Source organism: Ailuropoda melanoleuca, chromosome 9, assembly GCF_002007445.2.
Source record: "Ailuropoda melanoleuca isolate Jingjing chromosome 9, ASM200744v2, whole genome shotgun sequence".
NCBI classification, from domain to species: Eukaryota; Metazoa; Chordata; class Mammalia; order Carnivora; family Ursidae; genus Ailuropoda; species Ailuropoda melanoleuca.
Genome location: NC_048226.1, coordinates 93,750,642 through 93,774,365, shown reverse-complemented (window position 1 = coordinate 93,774,365; position 23,724 = coordinate 93,750,642). Strand labels below are relative to the sequence as shown.

Here is a 23,724-nt window from a genome sequence, read left to right as displayed (position 1 = left end):
TTATTGAAGGATCGGAACCCAGTGCTTTGCATGGATCGGTCTCATCTGCGGCAGGTGGGGTGGGCAGGGAAGTGTCTCTGGCAAAGAATGCAAGTTTTGCTTCATTGATAAAGGGTATTTTGATGTAGATGAAATATTTAGGTGGAACCTGATCCTCCCTCTATTTTCTTCCTTTCTTCCTGTCTTTCCCATTAAATATGGATGTGTTTCTGGAAACAGAGTTCCCATTGTCTGTGAAGGTGAAGATAGATGGTGACTTTATTGTTGAAATCCACTAAAATCAATAGATAATTAATGGTCTGTCACTTTGTTTGCCAAATGCCTGGTAAGTAGCAGGAGACTGAATTTGGGGGCTTCTCCATAAAAATGAGGGAAACATGTCAGCTGAAGGGTTTCCACATAGGAGGCTGACACGGGCTTGGACAGGGGCCTGCTTTGCACATTCCTGCTCTGGGCTCAGCCTCTGTGCCACTTTGCTCTATTGGCTGCTTAAAAACTACTCTTCCTTGTGTTCAGGTTTGAATATATCGTTGAATAACCAGGTACAACACCTCCGAAAATTGCTCTCACGATTTCTGGAATGCTGGCACCTGTCATTGACCTGGGTTTCTAGTGGATTTGGGATTCTCTCTCTTCTCTGATGGCTCTGTACCCATTTGCTCAGCTTACTTATCTGGTTGGCTGCTTTTACAGTGCTTTTCGAAGTCTCCCTGGGTAGAGCAGAGTATTATAAAGTACATGGCTGTGATCATCAGGCATGAAATGGGGAGATGAGAGCCTCTGTAAGGGCTGACCAGCTGAACTTGTCCTTAATAAGACAGTAATGAATGTTTTCTCTGAAATCACAGTGAACCTTTAATACCCACATCTGATAAGGTCTCAATTTGAGATTGTGTAAAATATGTCTTCAGAACTGTGTTTCTCAGTCTTCACACTTGGATCTGAACCCCACTGGCCTCTGAAAGTCTCAGTTTCTTCCAAGACTTCCTCCTTTTTAGCATTTTCTTTATAATGTATCTCTACATCATCAGACTCTCCTTCCCTCTCTTGCTTCTCTTTCCCTTATCCTCCTCTTTTTCCTTCTCATCCTCCTTTTCCTTTGTCTTTTTTCACTATGAGTTGTTTTCATGATATATCCTAGGTATCTCTCATTTGCAGAAAATCCCATTGATCGTAACCCACTGCTTCCCATGCAGTAGCCTTCCTTAGTACACGTTGCTGAGAGACTTCATCAAGTAAGTTTGGAATAGTATTTAGAATAACAACATCCCAAGTGGCAAATGATGAATATTTTCAACGTTCTAAGTATAGAGACGCTTTGCTTGCCAAATGAATCCAGAAAGTAAATTTTGGCTTCATATTTGTTTTATGCTCTACTCAAATACTACCAGATGGGAGAAAATTAAAAATAACCCCAAAATGTCTTCCTACTCGCATCCCATGATAAACAGTCCTTCGCTTGAAAACCAAGGTCCAGGTACATGCAAACCAAGCTCATTCGACTTTCTGTTTGGGTAGGAAGAGCGGAGGAACTACAGTTTCCCAGCGGAGTCAGCTTTTACCGGACTGCTGGGGAACCGCCAGAGCGCTCTCCTCTCACTTCAGGTGCTGAAAAGACCTTTGTGGCTTTGGCTACAAAATGTTTTCCTTTGGCGCCCTCTAGAGGTCCAAGCTTCTTTCTTAGCTCTTGCAGGTGGGTGAAGTAGAGAATTAATCGCTTTTTAAAACATCCCTGATTTTTGAATAAGTACGTTTTAGTTTTCCCTGTTTAGAAACATACAAGGCATGCCCTGCTAATGACCTCTTATAGCAATTAGCGTAGCATCCTAACTCTTTACCGTGGTCACCCGGTCCCCTTACAAGCTGGTTGCTCCTTTTCTCTCCAATTATGTTTCCTTCTCTTCTCCTCCTCAGGCTCCACATACACAGTACATTTTTCTGCTTTCAGAGATCCTGATCTCTTTCCCCACTTCTTAGCCTTTGCGCCTGCTGCCTAGAATGATTTTTCCCAGGTCTTCCCAAGACTGAGACGTTCTCATTATTCTGGACTTAGTTCACACGTCTCCCTAGTTCTTAGCTTGTTCTGTGTTCTCCTGAGCACGTTCACTCTCTGAAATTATCTTACTTGTTGGTATTTATTCTGTTTCTTACCCCAACCCCCTCACAGGAACACAAACACCACCTAAGGGCATAGATGTCTATGTGTTTATCAATTTATCCTCAGCACCTAGAAAAATGCCAGGCACCCAGCAGGCACTCAGCACACAGACACTGAAGGAACAACACTGTTCATCGCAAAGGCAATATGTAAAATATCCAAGTGCCCTCATGTTGTGCTGGTGAAAGCTTTCTACCTGCACAATCACATATAAGTTACATTTGTGTAAGGCCGTCTTTTATATGTTAATGCCTCCAGCAAGACCAAGGCACAATAATAATCCTTCGCATTTGCACAGTGCTTTAGATGTAACTAAGGGCCTTTACATACATTATCACATCTAATGATGACAAACAGATGGTATCCTTCATTTTCATTTCATAGAAGAAAGAACAAATTCCTGGGAGCTTTAAAAAGACAACCCAAAGATGGTGAGCCCAACAAGTGGCGAGAACACAATTCAAATCCTAGCTCCAAAGTCATCCATTCTTAAGAAACCTTCTGGGGGTTTCCTTCCAAACCCACATTTGAACTGACTCAAGACTGAGTACCTGTTTCACGACTCAGGTGTGCAATACCCAATATAGCACATGAACGAATGTTTAATGGAAAAAGCCAAAGGGAAATCATAAGAGAAAAATGTCGGAATTTCTAGGCATAGGCTCTTTGTGGCTAGCTCATCGTCATGCTCAGCTGGAGACAAACTTGTCAAGGGAAGGCCACAGACACTGGAATATCATCTTTTCCACATTTGTCTTGGTTCCCCTTAGAGGAAGGCACACATTTAACTTAGCATTTTCAAGAAGCAAGAAGCTACATGAGTGTAAAGTCAACACACCTCAGCAACTGGTTCACTTACTGAAAATGCCATTTTCAAAAGTAACAAATGAGTCAATGATTGCCTTCCCTCCACCCAAGCTATGAGAATGTTTCTGTTCTTTTCCTCCTGGAGGAAATTATAGCCGTGGCTTGACAGGGTAACAGCCAAGCTGCAAATCTCTGCAGATACCCTGTTTGAAGAGACACGGGCTTGTGTTCATTTAGATCTTCATGTGCTTTCCACTGTGGACACAAGCTGCAGCTGGAGAAGGGCCAACCAGGAGGTTCCTTGCCATCAGCATGGAGATCGCTTATGTTTTCTCCACTAGTGAACCGTTAGACTGAGATCGTGGACTTCCCACCCAAACTAAGAGGTCCGTGACAGATATATAATGTCCCCCATGTATGTTCTAGGTCCCAAGTGGCATTGGAGATAGGGCGGAACCTTCAGAAGGTTCAGAGCTCAGTTCAAAGGGTTGCTTTTCTTTTCTTTTTTCTTTTTTTTTTTTTAAGATTTTATTTATTTGACAGAGAGAGAGAGACAGCCAGCGAGAGAGGGAACACATGCAGGGGGAGTTGGGAGAGTAAGAAGCAGGCTCCCAGTGGAGGAGCCTGATGTGGGGCTCGATCCCAGAACACCGGGATCACGCCCTGAGCCGAAGGCAGACGCTTAACAACTGAGCCACCCAGGCGCTCCCAAAGGGTTGCGTTTCTACCCACCATGACAGAGCTGTTACAGGTGACATGAGGGCTGCAGCCATTCCTTCCTCGGGATGCCTTATCCACCTCAATCAAGTTAAATCGGCTTCATGCACGTCATTCCGGTCACCAGTAGTAGTGCCTTTGTCCGGAGACGACACAGATTTTTTTTTTTCTCCACATCTTAAATTGTTTATCCTGCCAGTTCATGTTACCCATGTAAACCTTGATTACAAAATTGGGTAATGTGTATGAATAAAATATTAACAGTAAGGTCTTATTTGCTGGGTTCTTTCGTGGCTCACGTAAATCCTGAGGACTGTTGCTGTAATTCACGTTTTACTCTACCTGAATTGCTGGTGATGGTAATGCGAGCTACGTAACATTTGAAACTCATCGTTCTCATTCTTCAGCTCATTAGTGATAAAATGGTGAAGATCATTTAGTGATTGGAAAACTGAGAGGCAGCAATATTTAACCAGAAAGATCTCTGCATTCTGTTTCCTCTTGGGGATTCTAAAAAGGTAAAGCTTGTGGCCAATTAGTCTTCTGTACCTCTTGGCGAGGCAAATAAGCAGAAGTGTCAGAGTAAAGGTGATTTCTCCAAGATAACTCCAGGAGCAAAAGCAGCCAGGTATGCAAATCCAGGTTAGTTAGTGCTCAAGGTCATGCTGTCAGATCGACCATGCAGCATTTTCTCTACTGTCTTACACAAATCCCATCAAACGGTAGAGACCAGAGCCAGAAAAATACTAATTAAATCGTGATCATTAAACTCGACTAATAACAAGGGACTTTTAGCTTACATTTGGCCTTTAAAAAAATCCTTTGGGAGAAAATGCATTGTTTGTATGGGTTAAGATAGTGGTTAAGGTATGAGCAGGTGGGGGTCGGGTGAAAAGCAGACTTTGTACATGCTTAAAATGCATTCCTGCTGACTTAGGGGCGCCTGGGTAGCTCAGTTGTTTGAGTGACTGTTGATTTCCGCTCCGGTCATGGTCTCAAGGTTGTGAGCTTGAGCCCCGCAGGAGCTCCCCATTCAGTGGGAAGTCTGCTTGAGATTCTCTCTCTTCTTCTCCTTCTCCCTCTGCCCCTCCCCCTGCGTGTTCACGGGTGTGTGTGCGCGTGCTCTCTCTCCCTCTCTCAAAATAAATGGATAAATCTTTAAACAATATAAAGAATGAATTTCTGATTATTTAAATTTCTGATTATTGACTTCACAGCGAACATAGAGTCAGTATAATAGAATCACCAATCTCTCTCCCCCCATTTGTAAAATTTAAACGTAAGTGTATATTCTGTTCTTTCCCTAAATCTGCTAACTCAAATCACATCAAAGGAAATGTATGACTGACTACTTACGTACAGCACGCGGCACGTAATTTAAATCATCCCAGTGTGGTGGTGAGTATCAAGGTTAGTGCTCTCTTCGAAACACAAAATATCCATTAAATGAGTGTAACTGGGCTTCTATTCAGTGCACCTTGCTAGTTATGCAATGTGTGCATTTTTTAAAACTCCAAATACGTCCGTTTCTGTACATTTGCCTTTAGCAAATTCATACAGGCTTAAAAAAAATAATTGCAGTGTCCCAGCATGTCTCAGAAAATGTCTTTCAAAAATTTGACTGTCACCATTCCCAAGAGGTTCCTCTGAATGCCAGGAAATGGAAATGTTACTTTTTCTTTCTTGTAAAAAATGTCCGGAGACTGTGCTTTTGGGTTCTAATCCTTCTGTCTTTCCTTTCTTTCTCTCTCCCTCCCGCCACCCTCTCTCCCTCCTTCAATCCTTTCCTTCCCCCTTTTATTTTATTTTTAATTTGTGATGGAGATACGGGCTTTGCAAAGGATATTTTTAATGACTGCTGAAGTGACCAGTTAAATCCCTTCAGCCCTGTCCTATACCCCTCTTGGCTGTAGAGTTGCAAATAGGCTTGGTGCCTGTGTATTTAGAGACAGTTGTAAAATGATTGTAAGTTGTGTGCTTTGCAAGATTGAATTATGAATTTGTTTTCCTTCATATCCGGTAATGTCACCTGACTGGTATCAGTGGGTCAGAGCATAATTAGATCAAACCTGGGAAGGCTGGGAGGACTTTTCCTTCTGGGGCAGCTGCTGCAGTGTTATGCTAAGTAGGACAAATGCATTAGTCATATTTACACCTTGATGATTGATGGCACTGTAAGAGCTCATCAAAAATAAGTGAAACGGAGTATAAAAAGGAAAGATTAAAAAAAAAAAAACCTTATCCCACATGGAGTGCTGCTGGTAACGTGATCAGAGGATACTACTACAATCATGCCGCCGTGACATTTCACTGTTGTCTAAATATTTCTTGGGATGCTAATTTATTCATTTCACAAGTGTATCTCTTTTAGTTGATCCTACATGGGTTTATTTTCAGAACATAGGAGACACTTGCAACATTCCTCTCAAACCTTTCCTCTTACCCACAAATGGGCACAATATTAATCCTTCAAGAGACCAGCAGGTCTAGAACCTTCAGTTGGATGGGTTATCAGTTCATTTGACGTATTGCTTTTGAAGCGTGTTCTTTGCTTTGTCTGGGCTGGAAATCAAAGTCACAGAAACTGAAGGTTGGCAGATTTCTATAGTACGTAGGTTTGAACCTTAGTTAGCAAGAGGATGGCTCCTGGAAATAATTTCTTCCCTGGCCTTTCTCGGGGCCTGAGTGCAGGAACGCCACCTCACCCAGCCAGCCACGGCAGAGCAGAGGACGCCCAGACCATCTGCCCTGTGCTTTCCCAGGAAATATAAATGGATTTACACACTCAAATTATATCATGGGCGTTTTGTTTATGAAGGACTATTTTAAGGAGTCAGGTCAGTTAAGCAGCTCTTGGAAGCCAGCTCTTCTCACTGCAAGATTTCGCAGTCAGCCCTGCAGGGTAGAGAAAGAACAAGGTAGATTAATTAACCACTGAGGTACCAGACATTCCGAGGGAGGCCAGGCCACAGCCTGGTAGGAATAAAAGCCATGCTTTCTGTAAACGCAACCGTGTGACCACCTCCCCTACCAATGAACTGGGGTTAGAACTCAGTGCGTTCTCAGATAAACCTGCGTCCTTGTTTCTTGCATATCTGTGATTTGATGTTTGAATTTCAATTTGCTAGATCATGTATTTTCACACGTGCAATATCTTAAACGTTCCTTAGCTCCTGGGGGGTTTCTCTCCCTTCTGTCCCACATCTTGCCTTCTATGCCAAAATATCTTTGAGGCACAAAATTCTCTGAAATCAGGAAATGATAAAATTCTACACGGTGAGGGACATGAGCTAGCTGTGAAATTAAATCACATTAATGGGAGTTTTTTTTAGGAGGAAGTTTTAAAAACTGCCCTCTCTGTGTAGAGTGCATACTGGTATAAAAATTTTCACATGAAGCAAGAACTGTTGCCACTTTCTTGTGTAAACAACACATCTTGTCCTGTGTCAGCTAGCTTTCCAGTTGACTGGAGGAAACCATTTCAAAATCTTCTTTTTATTTTTCTTTTGGGGATTACATGCTGAATACACACGATTGCTTATAAAACAGGGGACCAAGGTTTAGGGAGTGCATAATCAAAAAAAATATATATATATATATTTCTTTAACTTAGAACCTGGGAAGACGAAATGCAGCATAAACAATTTAACAGAACAAGACCAAGAGAAAAGGAAGAACCCTTGAAAGCCTAGGGGCACAGTCATGTTGAAGAGCTATGGAGTGTGTTCTCAAATATCTGGGATGCTGTCATGGTGAAGAGAGACTCGTTATTTTATGTGTCTCCTCTGGGACAGAATAAAGATCAGTTGATGGTTGCTATAGTGAGAGATTTGGGTTCATTTCAAGCTGAGATTTCGTAATAAACAGACCTGCCTGGGGGCTGCGTTTTGAAGTGATGAGCCCCCTGTCATGGGGATTCTTCAAGGGGAAATTGTACAGCAATCCATCAGGGGTGGCCTAAAGTAGATTCCATACAGGAGGACTTTTCCTTAAGGTCAGTTGAAAGCCATTGGGGTTCATCTCCAAGCCATCATGGTCCTTTTGTAGGCAGGAAAAAGGAGAGGGCAAAAAGCAAAAGTTAAGATGGCCAACAGGCATTTGCCAACTGAATGGGTTGCCCTTCTAGGAGCTAGCTCTTCTGGAATCCCCGTCCAGTGACATCTGCTTAAATTTCGGGGACCAGAATACTGGCATGTAGCTACTCCATGGGTAAGAGAGGCTGGCAAAAATAGACGAGATTTTACTGCATCTTAAGAAGTCAGGATTGCATAGGAAGAAGTGGAGAAGGGGAGAATGAGGATTGAATAGGTAAGTTGTTCAACAAATATTTGTTGACTGCCCGTCGGGTTCTGGGTTCTGTGTACAGGATAGTCCAGACTGTTGCAGTAATGAGGCTAATGCTTGACTGGAATTTGGGAGGGAGCTTGTGACTCTGAGTATGGAGGTAGGGGAGCTTGTACCTGATTCTTAGAACACGTCTGGCGGGACACCTCGGTGGCTCAGCCGGTTAATCATCCAGCTCTTGGTTTCGGCTCAGGTCATGATCTCATCGGTCATGAGATCGAGTCCTGCATCAGTCAGGCTCATTGTTCGATGGGGAGTTTGCCTGAAAGATTCACCCTCTGCCCCTCCCCTTCTCTCTCTCTCTATCTCAAATAAATAAATAAATATTTTTTTAAAAGACATGTCTGGAACACAGCATTCTGTAAATATTTTATACAGTTGCAAGTCTTTGGCTTTTTTTTTTTCCTACAGACTTCTAAAGCATGAAAAATCAAAGTTGTGGTGGGTTTCTTTTAGGAGTTGTGTGAAAGGAAAGGTCAGACTCTAGAAGACATTGGATCTTCCCTCTTAGTGAAGAGAGTGTGCAGGGACCCAAGAAGGGTTAGAGGATGGGTTATTTAAGTAGTTCCTTGCCACAAACTGAATGCATCCCAAGCTCGGACCGGAAGATGTGGTAGGACAGAGTGTTTGCCTCATGCAGAGGGGGGTCTGGCTGGTCTGCAGCTCTGGGCATGCCCAGTTGGTCTGTGTTCACAGTGACCCCAGCTAAACCCTTGGGAGCTCCAGAAGACCCATTTCCAACCACAAGTAGGCAGACCAGGTGCTTAGGCAAAGCTTAATTCCCTCTTCTTGGTACATTGTAACACCCTGCATTTGTCCCCTATCAGAGCAATGTCATAACATTCCCTGGGAGCCCCTTGAGGTCAAGGGCCGTGTCTTACTCACCTCTGTGTTCCTAGCATGTAGCCTAGCACTTGGCCCATGGAACAGTTCTGAGCATGGTACTTTTAAACTAATGGTATGAATGAATGTTACATGACCCCCCTCCTTTCCCCAGGCCTTACCCCCACCCTGAATCACACAATTGTCAATAGAGAATGCGTAACCAGTGAAAGAAGAGAAATTAGTTTCTCTAAGAAAGAGGAGAGAAATCAGAAGACGAGGCCAGGGAGAAACCAGAAAACCCATCAAAAGTTACCCCCTTCTGAAGTGCTTTGGGCTAGAAGCCCCAAGCTGAGTTTTGCTAGACATATGTTTAAAAAGTTATAGTAGACAACAGGAAGAAAAATCCCAACTGATCATCCCTATCGTTTAAGTCAAAAAAGAAAGAAAAAGGAGAAAGAGGTGGGGAAAGTTAGGCACCTAGAGTATCCATTAATTGTGTGTCCATTCATGAAAATTTTAAATGGGTAAGGCCCATCCCCCAAAACAGAGTCCTAACACGGGGCCTACGTCATTCACTTCCTTCTTGGCTGTTTAGTATCTTGGCTCTGAATCCCAACACCAACATCTTGCTCAGATGTTCTTTGAGCACACCCCAAACGGCCTCTTTGGCCTCGATTTCTGGTCTCCAGTCAGTGTTCACCTTCTAGCTTCATACAGGTGGAGCTATGGGCAAGAGGGGCTCCGACCTCATTTCTGGCACTGTCAGACCTCATTTCTGCTGGTCTCCCCCTACTAAGGGGAGAACACTGCACGACACTGGTTGACTTTGCTGAACATGGTATACAGATCATCGCTTAGACTGCCGTTCATTCCCCTCGGCTTAAAACGTATCACAGAAAGGCCAGTTTGTCCCCTAACTGGATCAGTTTATCTGTATACTGCCTCACAGCAAAGTCAAGCCTGATTTTAGATATCGGAGTCCAATGCAATTAACTAAAACGGTCTTCATGAAGTCCCTTAAAAGGATGAGTTAAGTCTTCCCTTTTTGGAATTTTCCCACTTAGCTCCTCTTTCTGCTGCCAGTTAGTTCGAGGCACAAAGTCGACCTCAAGAACAGCAAGCTCAAGCTCGTATTCTTTTAAGTTCAAAGTCAAACTCCCCTTGTTACTTGGGTGAGCTTTCCTCGCCTGTTGGTGGTGGGCAGCGCATGTGAAGATGGGTTCTTGGCCCCAACAGTCAGTTTCGGATGAACAGAGTCCCCCTCCTTCTCTATTTAAGAGACAGAAGCAGCTTCTTGCCTTTTACCAAGTGAATAATCGCATCAGAAGCAGTCCTTGGGGCCCTGCCCACGCCATTTCAGCCAGAGACCAATTCTGAGCTCTGCCAATGGACAGTGAGAAATATTTTTGAAACCGTGTAAGTACATTTCCTTAAATTCTCATCTTATTTTTGCCATGATTTTTTTCCAGCAACTTTGGCCAAGTGGCCTGGCTTCTTCTGCCACGAGTATCTTTATGTCTCAAAGAGTTTTGTGAGTAGCAAAGAGAAATACAGGATCATGAAGGGTTCCCAGGACTCCAGACCAAGTTAGGTATTCCTGCTCTGCTGACCGCATCGCCCTTTCCCTGCCCATCTGTCCTGCCCCATGCTGCTGTCATTGGTCTGCATGCTTCTCTCGCCAGCTGGGCCGTGAGCTTCACAAAGGCAGGGGCTGTACCCGAGCCATGGTTGTGTCTCTGTGATACAGTCTAGTGCTGCTTACATTCATTTCCTCCTCAGATGCTTCAGTTCTCGTCTTCGGTGTTGGGGCTCCTTAAATTTCCATTCTACGTATCTCCTCGTTACCTCACTCCACACATTCCCCTGGACAGTCACTCCCTCCCTCCATTACTGACCATGGATCCAGGTGCTGCTTACTCTTAAATCTGTATCTCTAGCACAGGTTTCTTGGCTAAGTTTAAGACCAGACGATCTAGTGACCTGCTGGGCGCCTCCAAATAAGGGTCTCACAGCCAGTTCAATCTCAACCAAAAATCATTAGCCTCCCACCCAACATTCATGTGAATGCCTGATGGTGCTGTCTTCCGTTGCTGAATCTGTCCATAGCTCTCCACCCTACTCCTTGCTCTTCCAGGACAGCCCCCGGTATCACTCAACTCAGTCATTCCCTGTGCTCCTCCAAGCCACCCCTCCACCCACCAGGGAGTAGGCTTCTCCCAAATTCCAGTAGTCTCACCCCTCGTGCCTGAGGGTAAGTTCCACAGTTGAACCCATCCCCAGTTTCTGGACACCTTGTGCTGCCTTACTTCTGCGTCTGCTTTCTGGGGCAGCTCTTCAGTTGCCTTCTCCCTTCCCGGTCTGCCAGTACTCACCCAGGGGTCACCAGCTCCAGGAAACTTCCCCTGTGCCCCTCCTTCAAGACACATGCCGGTTTAAGAACAAATGGCATTTGTTTCATTGGAGAATCATGTGTACTTGTCTGATTTTGAGAATCTGAGGTCAGACGAGGTGTTTAAGGGAGGAAGGGTCAGCAGACGCTACGGAATTTGACAAAAAGATAAACAGTCTTTCGAGCAAGACTTTCGGTGGGGAAGTGCATGTATAGAGGGCTGCCAGGAGCGAAACCTGCCCATATCACGGGAGAGCACTTGAGTGTGAGCCCCCCGCAGGGTGAAGACTCACACCACCTGGGATTCATTGCCATGGGTAAGTTTAGGACACCAATAAGGCTCTTACTCTTTCTGCACCTCACTTTCTTCAGCTGTAAATGGGAATAATAACATTAGCCCAAAAGCTTGTGGAAGAAATGAAATAGACATGGAATATTTAGAATATTTAGATCTGGGCTGGTTCATAGAATTCCACAATACATTTGGTTTTTTTACTGCAACTTAATTTTTAAAACTGACCGCTTTTTCTGTGGAGTCCTCTGCCCTGAGGAGTCCCTTCCCAGGCTTTCCCTTGCTAAACACCCGTGTACAGCAGACCAATGCTTGCAAACTCGAATATGCACAGACATCACCTGCAGGTCTTGGTACAGCCTTTGGATTTAGGAAGGGGGTCCCAAGATTCTACATTTCCAGCGAGTGCCCAGGCGTTGCATGCTGCCAGCCTGTAGATCTAGTTTGGGGAGAAAGGCTTTGAATTCGGCACAGACCGCACCTTCTCTGCAATGGTTTCCCTGACACTCCACTGGTGGGCTTATTAGGCCCCTGACTCTGGGCTCTCCTCATTCTCTTTACATCCCCCCTCATCATTTATTGGTTCATATTTCTATTTAGTCTTCCATCCGGCAGGTATGTGTGGAGTACCAGTGTGTGGGGCGTGCAAGCAGTGGGGTAGTGTGAGGACAAGAATGCACGATCCTGCCATTTAATGGATTCTAATCTCGAGAGCCAGCCATCAATCAAATAATGACCTAAGCATGTGACTCATTTCAAACTAAGTTCAGTACTTTTAAGCCAGGTGACATGGTTTGGTGCCAGGCGATGACTAGGTTGAGGCTAGGAGGGCCTCCAGGGTACAGAGTTTAAAGAGGCACTTGCTGTCAGGTGCCAGCCCCGTGATGTAGGGAATCTTACACATCTAGCTTGTCTCACCCTATCCTCGCCCGGGTTTCTCTTTCAAAGGGGAAACCTGACTTGGGCTGAGATATGGAAATTCTTCCTGATTAAGACCTGAAAGGGGAAAGGGGTTGGCAGGCAAAATTGGAACGATGGCCTCTTTATTGGTTTCTGCTACTAAAACCCATGCCCTCTGAGGATGGGCTTGGTCCTTGTCTAGATCCCTGGACTAGACATTGGCACATCCCATGGGAAGCTCGCAGCAGAGGCTAACCGAATCGATGCCTAAACAATCACCTTAGCATGAGTCCCTTCTCTCAGCACAGGTTGCTGAGCTTAGAGTATTACATCATTTCCCTTTTGGTAACAGGGCCAATAAAGGATTCTCAGCCACATCTGTCTCAATTCAACGCTACCCCTGGATTTGATGGTCTTGTAAGGCCACTTTATCTCAATTAACACTGCTGGTTTCAGAGGCAAAGAGTTAAAAGTAATAAAGAAGAGGAAAAACGAGATTTGTATTTCAAATGGTAGCAATGCTTATAGCAGTGTTCTTGCTCTGTGGAGCCAGGGGACCACGCGTTGTATTGAAATAGCACCTTAACCACCGTCAAAGACCGACCTCGGATTTTACATCCAATGTGCAACTTCGTACAGACCATTCCACCTGTCGAGGCCTCGGAATGAATTCCTCACAGCTCTAGCAGTCTGTCACCATGAAATGGCTTTTGAGGTTCCTCCCGCTGTAAAATTTTTATTCCCGTGAGTTACAGTGAATGCGAATGTGGGGATTTGTATGCTTTTCTGGTTTGTTTGGCTCCCAAGATCAGATAATGGCACTTCTTACAGAAAACATAGCTTGCCGAGGTCTCTGACCTCTGAGAAGGAAGAGAACGATGATGAATAATGATTTAGCACATACTGAGAGAATTACTTATTAGGTGGTATTTAATATTAAATTTGTCCTAGTGGTTTAATTACCTTGATACTATGTGTTGTAAAATTGTGTGTCATTTTAGCGATTCAGTTTGTTTCAAAGGGAATAGTGATGGAGATACTTAATTGACAGACAGTTGTTTCTTTTGAATGTTTAATTAGCGACTCTGTGGTGCTCGTCAGAATTGCCTATATGGCTTTTGCAAAAAGGGCGTGTCTGCTGCGATCGACAAGCCATTTTATGTCATTATTACCCAGAAGCAATTGAACTGGGCACTTAGCAGCCTGAATTTCCACGAACTGGGGGTCTGGCCTTTGTGGTTCCCTCTTCTTTGTCTGTAGACCTCAGGAAATAGACGCTGGGGCCTGGAGGAGGTCACTTAATCTTGCTGTCTATTAGTCACTTCATTGGTAACAGCATGAGAATGAGATTCCTTTTGTTAAGAATTTCACTGTGTTTCAATATGGGGGGAGCTGAAGAAGATGAAAGGTCATGAATAGAGAAACAGGCACCAAGCACTGGGTAGTAGTGGTATTACTTCTGTAACACAGATGGGTCTGCTTGCTGTGGTCACAGGCAGCAGGCTGTCTTACCCTGGGGCTGGTGTGGAGCTCTGCCCAACACAGGACAGCAGCCGCGGGTTGGTTATCTGAATGGTGGGTGAAATGGGAAGGCCCTGCCCCTTCCGGCAATCATGATTATCACAAAAACTAGAAGCAACAATTGGGAGCAAAACTGCACAGGATGAGGGGATGCCCACTAACTTTCAGGCTACCCACTGCTACTCCTGTGTTCCTTTCATGAACAAAATCACCAGTCGTTAGGAATCACCCTTTTGCCCTATACTTAGAACATTCTTGTAAGGAGGAGAAACCATCTTGCCCTTGTTGTTGCTATGTCTCCCTACAGATAACCACACTCAAGCCTTCTCTTATGGAAAGTCCTTCCTAATTTTCTGGAAGGGGGAAACAAATGCTCATTTGACATCCTGCAAAAATTCCTAGGTTCAAGGTAATTGGCATGTAAAAAAAGCAGAGAAGATCATTTTAAAACCTAGTTAATAAACTGTTTTTTCATGCACACAGACGGGATTCAAACCATGAACCTATTCCAATATTAAACAATTATTAAATGACAGCAAAACGAATTCATTGTCAAAAATAGTAGGAAGACTCATAGTAGAGTAAACATTAAGTTCCCTCCAACAATAAAGATAAACAAAAGATTTTAGAATAGCAGGAATCCCTTTTTCAAACTAGACTAAGCAATAAAACACGAAAATAAGGAAAGAGGCATGGCTTTGTTAGGGAGGGAAGGGAGGTCCATTCTTTCTGTCTCCTTTCTGCATTGCTCTGCCTCACCAGCCAAGGCACCACCAAGCTTCTCCCCCAGCACCATTTGAGGACCACTCCTTTAGAAGATCTTTTCCAGGCCTCTGACTTTTGAGAACTTAATTTAGATGTTTCAAAAGGCAGAGCCATGATATGGTTTCACACACAACCTATCCACTCCTAAGGGTATTCCTGAACCTTAGTAGAATTGTAACCTCCACTTCAAAATGACAAAATTGATGTTCAGAGGTTAATTTCACTGACGTCATTCAGAATGTGTGTGGCCAAGTGAGGATTCAGCTTCAAGTTTGTTTGGCTCCAACCATACATGGATTCCTTCTGGCTCCCACTCCCGCGCCTCTGCACATACCAGGCTGCCATTGAAGTAAATGTACACTCACATTTAATAGAGCATGTTTCTTTCATCCAACTGTCTGCTGTATGCTGAACTTGAGGACTGCAATTGCAAATAGGATCTGTTTCCTATCCTCAAGTCATTTATATTTTCAGGGCAAGAAGGCAAGAAAGAAAAGTTTATCCATTGGTACCTGGCTGCCTCCTGTATGATCTCTACAGACAGCTGCGATGGGTTTCATACTTTGAAACTATAAAGATTTGAGAATGGTACACTTCCTTACCTGGCCTTCTGTGCATACTTCACGTGCCCAAAGTAGAACTAACATTTAGGGAAGAAACTGAGACAGAAGTACTTAAAGTTTTGATGACTTCATCATTCACCATCTGTCTTCAAGACCGGATTAGTGGCTACACCAGAAGGAAAAGCAGAGGATCATTACGGAATTTATTAAAATATGCAGACCAAGCCCTTTTCACCCAAGTCCCTTCCAGCAAAATAAATAGCTTTTGAGAGTAATCTAGACTTAGTTGCCCACGTGATTCTGAGTTACCCTGTCTTGTTTCACATACTTTAAAATGATAAGCCATTTGAGGACATTGCCTTTCTACTTGGGCCAAGGTTTCTGCATACTGTTGTGTTTTAGAGACTCCTGGGTGGTTGCCAATATGCATTGTCCTTTCTTCCTTATGTGTAGAGCCAAATTCTTATCTCGGGAGGTAATGTGTATAATGTGCGTTTATATGAGGGGGCTTTGGTGGGGAGTGTGTGTGTGTGTGGTGTGTATGCATGCACACAGACGTATCTCCTTTGTACCTAAGGGTAGCCAATAAAATAGAGGTACTCATTACTGGAGGGTTTTGGAAAGTTTTGAAAAGATGCCTGAATCGTCTGGGAGGACTGCCTTTTTTTGCCCACCGCACGTCCTTTAGCTACCCCACTGCCTGATGAACAGATAGGTTGGCACCTCCACCAGCCATCTTGGACCATGAGGAGCTGTCGAGGATGGAAGCCACACAGTGGGATGGTGGACCACAAAGCAGTCAGAATCCTGGGACACTGCCAATGCTCTGAGGTCACTATACCAGCCGTATACTGCTCATCCCTAGGTATTTTTTTATGTGACATAAACTCCAAATGTGTTTAATCCACTGTTATTTTAGTTCTCCATTACAGCATCCAAATCAGTACTGGCTGCAAAGTATATTCGTGCTGTATCAGCCAATACATTAAAGTTGTCTACTCTTTGAGATAACATTGCAACTCTTACACTTGAAGATCTGATCGTCTAAGACAACAGACCCGTTTTTATTTCGTGAATTTTTTTTTGTTCTGTAGTTGAGATTTGGGGAACACAACGACCCAGATCAGATGTTGTGTCATCTGATATATAATTTATAGCACTAGAATAAATGGCAGGCAATAATTATGGCTGGAGAAGACGCAAGGGACTATCTCCCAAAGGAGGAAACCAATGTTTTCCTATTTATAGCTCTTTGAAATTGCACTAGGCCTTGTGAGATTAAAAAGTCATTCCTGGAGGTACCCTGCAGAGGCCAGCTGCCCATCATCAGGGGTTTGGGGCAAAGGGGACGAGGTTGTACCAAATGATTTTTGGATCCCTTCTAATTTGAAGCTTATGACTCTGTGGCTCGATGCTATAAATGATTGGTTAGGTGTAGAATAATTGGACTCTAAAAAGGAGAGAAGTCCCAGAAACCTCCTGAATCTCAGGAGTGCTGGATATTTACATCCAGCCGCTCCCCGGTCCTTGTCCTCTTTGTGGATCTCCACTTCAGTGAAGCCAGGGGTCTGTCGTCCATCCCTGCGGCTGCCCGAGCCAGAAAGCCCAAAGCCACCCCCATCACTTCTCCCTCTGTCAGTCCCCACGGCCAGTTTATTGCAAGTTCCTGACAAGTTTGCCTCCAGAATATCCTCAAGGCCACCCACTTTTGTCTCTGCTCCTTCTGCTTTGGTGCAGGAGACACTGTTCCTCACCTGAATCACTACAGCTTTCCTGCATCTGCTTTCAACCTTTTCCAGTCCATATGATGATGGCTTAGAATCCTTCAGTAAATGTCAGTAGTTTCCATTGCTCTTAAAACAAGGGCAGAACTCCCTCCTGGGACCCACCTTTAGATCTGCCATTCTTGGGACGCCTGGGTGGCGCAGTCATTAAGCATCTGCCTTCGGCTCAGGGCGTGATCCCAGAGTCCTAGGATCGAGCCCCATGTCAGGCTCCTCTGCTGGGAGCCTGCTTCTTCCTCTCCCACTCCCCCTGCTTGTGTTCCCTCTCTTGCTGGCTGTCTCCCTGTGTCAAATAAATAAAATCTTTAAAAAAAAAAAAAAAAGCCCTGCCATTCTTCTCCCTGTCCTTCAAGTCCCATGACCTTCATTCAATTCCTCGAAAGACCCATGTCTTTTGTTGCCTCTGAACTGTCTGTGTTTCTGTTCCTCCCTTGTCTGAGGTGCTCTTCCCTCATACTCAGCTCAGGGAACCTTTCTCAAGAAAGCTTCCTCTGCCTTCTCTTAGGTCACCACTTAATCACATTTTCAAATTCTCTCACACCTTTCTTAGAAAACACCTACCACTCTGTGTGTGTGAGAGAGAGATAGTGAGAAAGAAAGTATTTGCTCTGTGTCTGTCTTTCCTACCAGATAGTAACTGTGTTGAAAATGGAAATGAGTCAGGTTTGTTTGTTTACCAGAATATTCTCAGCATCCTATGTTTGATAAATATGCATTTAAGAATTAAAAAAAGAAATTCACCAATCCTATTTATCAATAATAAAAGTAAAAAAGATTTAAAAAGAAAAAAAAAAAAAAAGAAAGGCTGTGGGGGAAGGAAAAAAAAAAAAGAATGAATGGGAATGGCCAGGTCTGCTGTTCAGGCCCAGTTGGTACTTCTGGTTTCTCTAGAGGATGTCTAACAACAGATTTCAACCATTCAAGGTGAGATGATGCTGGTTTGGACCAGGGTTTGGATTAGTGCTCCTGCTGGGCTTCTGGCCCATTTCTCTATTGCTTAAATCTTGGTTAAGGCTAAAGCTTGCAGATAAAATATTTTCAGTACCAGAGGCTGAACAGGACTCCTACCGGGAGAAGATGACCTAATGACTGCCAAATTGTAACTCCGGCAATTCTACATGAAATTGTTATGCCGGGGTGATGCTTCCCTTTTAATAGTCTATGTTCTGGTAAAAATACTTGTGGCTTCCACAGTCCTTAAATAGATGGTATCATTAAAGAGGCAAACAACAATTTTATGAAACATAATTACTCTTATCTTACTGCTTATTTCTTATGATGGATCTCGTTATGGCTGACTTAATCAAATAAATATAAAGGACTTTATGAAGAGGAAATTGACACTAATATTGGGTCAAATAGATAGATAGACATACAGACTACTGAGGAGGATTTTCGAGTCGTGCTGCTGTTCATTTATCTTCTCAATTTTGGGAAAGGGTCTGGGAGGAGTAAAGAACAACCTAAGAAAGTGGCATGTAGATTAACCTATTTAATCTATAAATTTCCTACCAAATTTTTACCCCGATTCTGCTAGAATACTCCAATGATGGGAACTCACTGTCAATCCAAGGAGCTCTTTGTCTTATGTGACAACCCTACTTATAGAAAATAATGTTTGCTGTGGACATGATCTAGGCAGCTGCCATAATTGTGTGTCGCAAAAGGTCAATGCTGCCCAAAATAGCACACATTATCATTTTTATGACTATTAGCATGACCATTGGTTATAACACTGCCACCATCCTCTTTCTCCTCCCCTTTCATCATCCTCACAAGAGTCCCTAACATTTCCGGAGTCTTTTAAGCTAGAAGGCAAGTGTCATTAATTCTGATTGAGGAAGACTTCCTCATGGAGGTGGCAGATGAACTGGGAATTCAAGGGTGGGGGGACACCTGGGTGGCTCAGTCAGTGAAGCGTCTGTCTTCAGCTCAGGTCATGGTCCCAGGGTCCTGGGATTGAGCCCTGTGTCGGGCTCCCTGCTCAGCCATGAGACTGCTTCTCCCTCTCGCTCTCCCTCGGACACTCCTCCCCACTTGTGTGCTCTCTCTCTCTCTGTCTCAAATAAATAAATAAATAAATAAATAAATAAAATCTTAAAAAAAAAAGAAAGAAAGAAATTCAAGGGTAGGATATGGAGATACCCACAAAAGGCTTGGTGATGAGGTTAGATCCCCCCGGGAGAAGACGAAATGCCCACATTCGTGCCCTTTGCTACATCTTAATCTTCAGGAAACATACGCTCTCCTGTATTTTGTTTCAAATAGAAGAAAGTGTTTTGGCCAAGTGAACACACGCTCTGGAGCCCAAGGGCTTGCGTTTGGATTTGCTTCTGAGCCGACAAGTTACTCAACCTCCATAAGCCTTGGTTCCTTCGTCTGTAAAAATGGGGCTAGGGATGGTGTGTGTCTCATGAGGGAGTGTGAGCTTTGACAGAGGTGGTGCGGACAACATCTTGGAACAGCACGCAGCCTGTATCACCTGTTAATTGTGCAGGCTGCAGGGCAAACTGTGAGGGCAGAGACCTTGGTTCTCTGATTTACTGCTGTATCTCCAGCTGCTAGATCAATGCTGGTGCTCCATAGTGTTTATGAATGAACACACAGCTACTGGGGAGAGTAGCGTGGCCAAACTGAAAAAATTGGCAGCAGGCTCCAGTGAAAGCACTAGCAAATAGCCTGATTTATGAAAATGCATGCCTCTGATTTTTTAAAAAGTTCTATTCATTTATTTGAGAGAGAGAGAGAGAGAGAGGGAGAGAGCACATGAGCAGGAGGCAGGGGAAGAGGGAGAGGGAGAAACTCAAGGAGACAGCACGGAGCCGGATCTCAAGAATCTGAGATCATGACCTGAGCTGAAATCAAGCGTCGATTGGTCAACTGACTTAGCCACCCACGTGCCTCTGCCTTTGGTATTTTTAACGGATATTTCCAAATCCTTTGAAAGCTGGAAGAATATGGGTAATGCAAGCATCACTTCTGCAAGATGGTGAATTTTACCAGAAGAAAAAGAAGAACCACCCCTCTATCTTTGAGTGCTCTCTTTGACCTTTAAAACATAATAATAGCTAAAGAAGACGGTGTCAGAACGAACACTGAGTCACTATTTTGATTAAATATTGAAGGAGAACATGTATTTCAAAGCCCACTTCTTTCTCTTGAACCAGTGCTTACTCCAAATGACCCACTCAGAGCTCTCATACCAAAAAATATACTTGGCATTTGTAATACAATTTATATTTGAAAGTTTTCTGATATTTAATGTACCAGATGGTATAATAACTCGGTCATAAAGGGCCCATTTCTAGCCCTGCTCTCTATTGGACGAGCAAGCTCAAGCCTGAAAGATTTCTTTATATCCAAACCCTGGGCAGGCTACAATCCTGGGCTGTTCATCATTGAGTTCATTTCCTCCTGGGTTTTTTCCTCTGACATGTCACACTTCTCTGGTGCCATTTCTAAAACTCTGACGGGCAAAGGGAATTAACCGGTCTCGGGCTGTGACTGCTAATGCCGTTCTGGGCAATGGGGTCAGACCCACTTGGTGGGCACAGGTGAGAGCAGCGACCCCTGGTGGCTGCCCGCCAGTGATGCCAGGACAGGGGGCGGCTTTTTTTTTGCAACTGGCACCTGCTGCTCCCTGGCTTCTCAGCATTTTATTTCCTAGATCATAGAGAACGGTTATGCAAACATATTTTCTGTACTTAAATTCAAAAGCCAAGACAATTATCCACCAAAGGATTCCGGGTGGGAGCAAGGAATTCTAATTTGAATGCCTCCGCTCATCCAGGTCAGATCTCTACCTGCTCTGCCTTTAGAATCACCGGCATTCCAAGTCGGAGGGAGTTTTCAAGGCCGCCGAAGGCCCCTGCGGGTCAGTGCAGGTGTCTTTTATACAGTATTCTGGAGGGGGGCAGGACAGCGACTCCTGGAGCTAAAGAAATCTTAGGAGGCGTTCAGGAGACAGCCAACATGTCATTTTGTACTCTGCCAGTTCCAGCAGGTAGGCCAAGAGCTTTTTGGAGGATAACACCTGAACCGAGTATGTCATCAAGGCAGCCCTTCCTCTTCTCCAAACCTGGCATGACTCCCCTTTTCATGCTGGGTCACACTGGTGTCCCTCTGCCTTCTGCCCTGTCTCCTGCTACTCTCTCCTTTGTTCACTCTGCTCCAGCCTCACCTCTCCCTGAGAATTTCTCTGAACACACTTCCTGGCCTTTCCACTGGTGTTGCTCCTGCCTGGAGTGTCCTTCACCCAGAGAGTTCCATGATCTACTCACTCTCCTCCTCCAAGTTTTGGAAGGAAAGCCACCTTGGTCTCGGCATCCACCCTGGCATTCTCATAAATAATCTCCCTCTCTCACGCCACATCCCCACCCCCACACCCCTCTCCCTGTTGCATTGCCATATTTTTTTTTTAAATCACTTTTTACCTTCTACTATCCCAAATAATTTACTTAGTTTTTTGTTTACTTCTGCCATCAAGACAGGCACACAGATAGGAAATTGTGTCTGTTTTCCACAAATGAATCCCAGGAGTCTAGAACAGTTCCTGGCACGAAGGAGGCACTCAGAAAATATTTGTGGAATGGTGACTGAAGGGATGGATTTCTCTCAAAAACCCTGTCTCGATGTCTGTTGTCATTCTCTCGTGGCCACATGCTTCCCGTCTAGGTGTTCGTGTTAGAAGCAGAGACCTGAGAAAGGAGGCCAGACATTGGTAACCAGTCGATTCGGATCTGCGTTTCAGAGCCAGTCCCAGCTCCCTCGCTCTCTGCAAGTTTCCCTCCTCTCTGAGCCTCAGATTTCTCACCTGGAAAGTGGGTGTCTTGTCCATACTGACATGTTGTTGTAAGGAAGGACATACTGTTTATAAAGCACCAGGCAACCAGGAGAGACTTAATGAATTCAGCTGTTGTTTTGTACTGGCAGCGGCTGGATAAAGGTATAGACGATGAATTGTTAGAGATCCGATAGCCAAAATTCTAGAGAAGACAATAGGCGTATCTGAAATGAGTTTTTAAAGTCTCCCTAGCACTGGGTAACTTATATCTTACCTATCATCCTTTGTTTCTTACCTTGTATGTTTATCAAGGCGATTACCGTGAATGTTCTTGAAAATGGAATATACACTTGACATTGTTCCTTTGGATAGCTGCATGGCTTGCTCACCTTTTTGAGTCTCTGTTCAAATACAACCGATCAGAGGTACCCTTCCTGACCCCATATAAAATAAAGGTCCTTCCTTTCTCCCCTTCATCACCTTTAATTCTCTCCATAGCATTTTTTACCAGTGCGCAGGAAGTGCTGTCATTTTGTATGTTTTTGCTTATTGTCTGTGTCTCCGTTTGGCGAGGGAGAGATCTAGTCTATGTCGTTTACTGACATACTCCCTGAGATTGCTCAGACATATACAGTGAGTCGAAGTGACTGCTCTTCTTCAAAAGCTGCCCAGGAATATAGTCTGAAGATTTATATACTTGGCCTTCGCCTCACTCAGCGATGTGTGCCGTGGGCAGGGTGACCACACATCACGGTGTGCCCGGGACGCTCCGGATAGATGCCTGTCTCCTCTCACTCTCCAGAGTGGCCCAGTTCGCGGAATAAGTGACATTGTCACGACAGCTATGAAGCCCAAAAGAATGAGGCATGGCGCATAATCCCTCATTAGAGGAACTTGTGGGCTTGATGGAGAAGGGGGAAGAAATCACTATTGATAGGAACAGCTAATGGGAACTGAACGCTTCTCCTGTGTCAATGGCTCTGTGTGATTGCCTCTCCCAGTCTCAGCAGCCTGTGAAGTAGGTACAGTTGTTCTCCCCTTTTAACATGAGTAGCCTGAGGCTTAGAGAGGTTAAATAAATGTCTCCTCTTCCCACAACTAGTAAGAGGCAGAGCTGGGATTCAAATTGCAGAAGCAGACCTGTGCTCTGCCACGTAAGGGTAGCAGGTGCCATGGTGGGGCGTTTCCGAATGTGACCTTTTATTCTGTGGCAATCCTGGAAGGTTAGTGGTCCCACTTCTTTAAAACGGTAAAATTAAATCGGTCCCACTTCTTCAAATCGGCTGTGTTCAGTGGCACAATCAGGCTTCAAAGTTAAAAAGAAGCATGTTTATGAGAAAATGGCAAACAGCGTGGTGGGAGCTAGTCGTCACCATGGGCTGAAGACATTGTACGTTCCTGACTTCCGTGACACTCATACTTCTGACTGTGTCACGAGGTATATATCTCAGCAGTATAGACCAAATCACATGGCATTTACTCATAATCCCGTGTCTTCAATTTTTAAGAACATCTTATTTGATTCAGACATTAAATGAGTTTACTTGACAAAACAAGGGTAAATGAAAGCCTTGTTAATACATATATTGTTCATGTTTATTCCCTCCTGCAGATGTCGACAATGTCCTCAGATAGATAGTCCTTTTTAAACCACTCTGTGGTCTGTACTCCTCAGAGAAAAGGAACTTCTTTGTCCCCCAACTCTGTAAAATAGGACAGTTGAGAAACTTTGTAGTTATTCCATGTAAAGTCACCTTCCTTATGAATTAGGCTACTCAATTTGGACTTAATAAAACTATGTTTTTCCTCCTCTCTTAGGTCAATGTCATGTTCCTTTGGAACAATAAACACTTTTTTTTTTTTTTTTTTTTGGGGA

The 23,724-nt window shown here is 44.1% G+C and overlaps 1 protein-coding gene across 1 annotated transcript in view; it reads left to right on the top strand.

Annotated features, from left to right (window-relative positions):
- Positions 1 to 23,724, top strand: part of ADCY8 (adenylate cyclase 8) — a 266,226-nt gene that overhangs the window by 2,710 nt on the left and 239,792 nt on the right. The gene's annotated exons all lie outside the window — the stretch shown is intronic.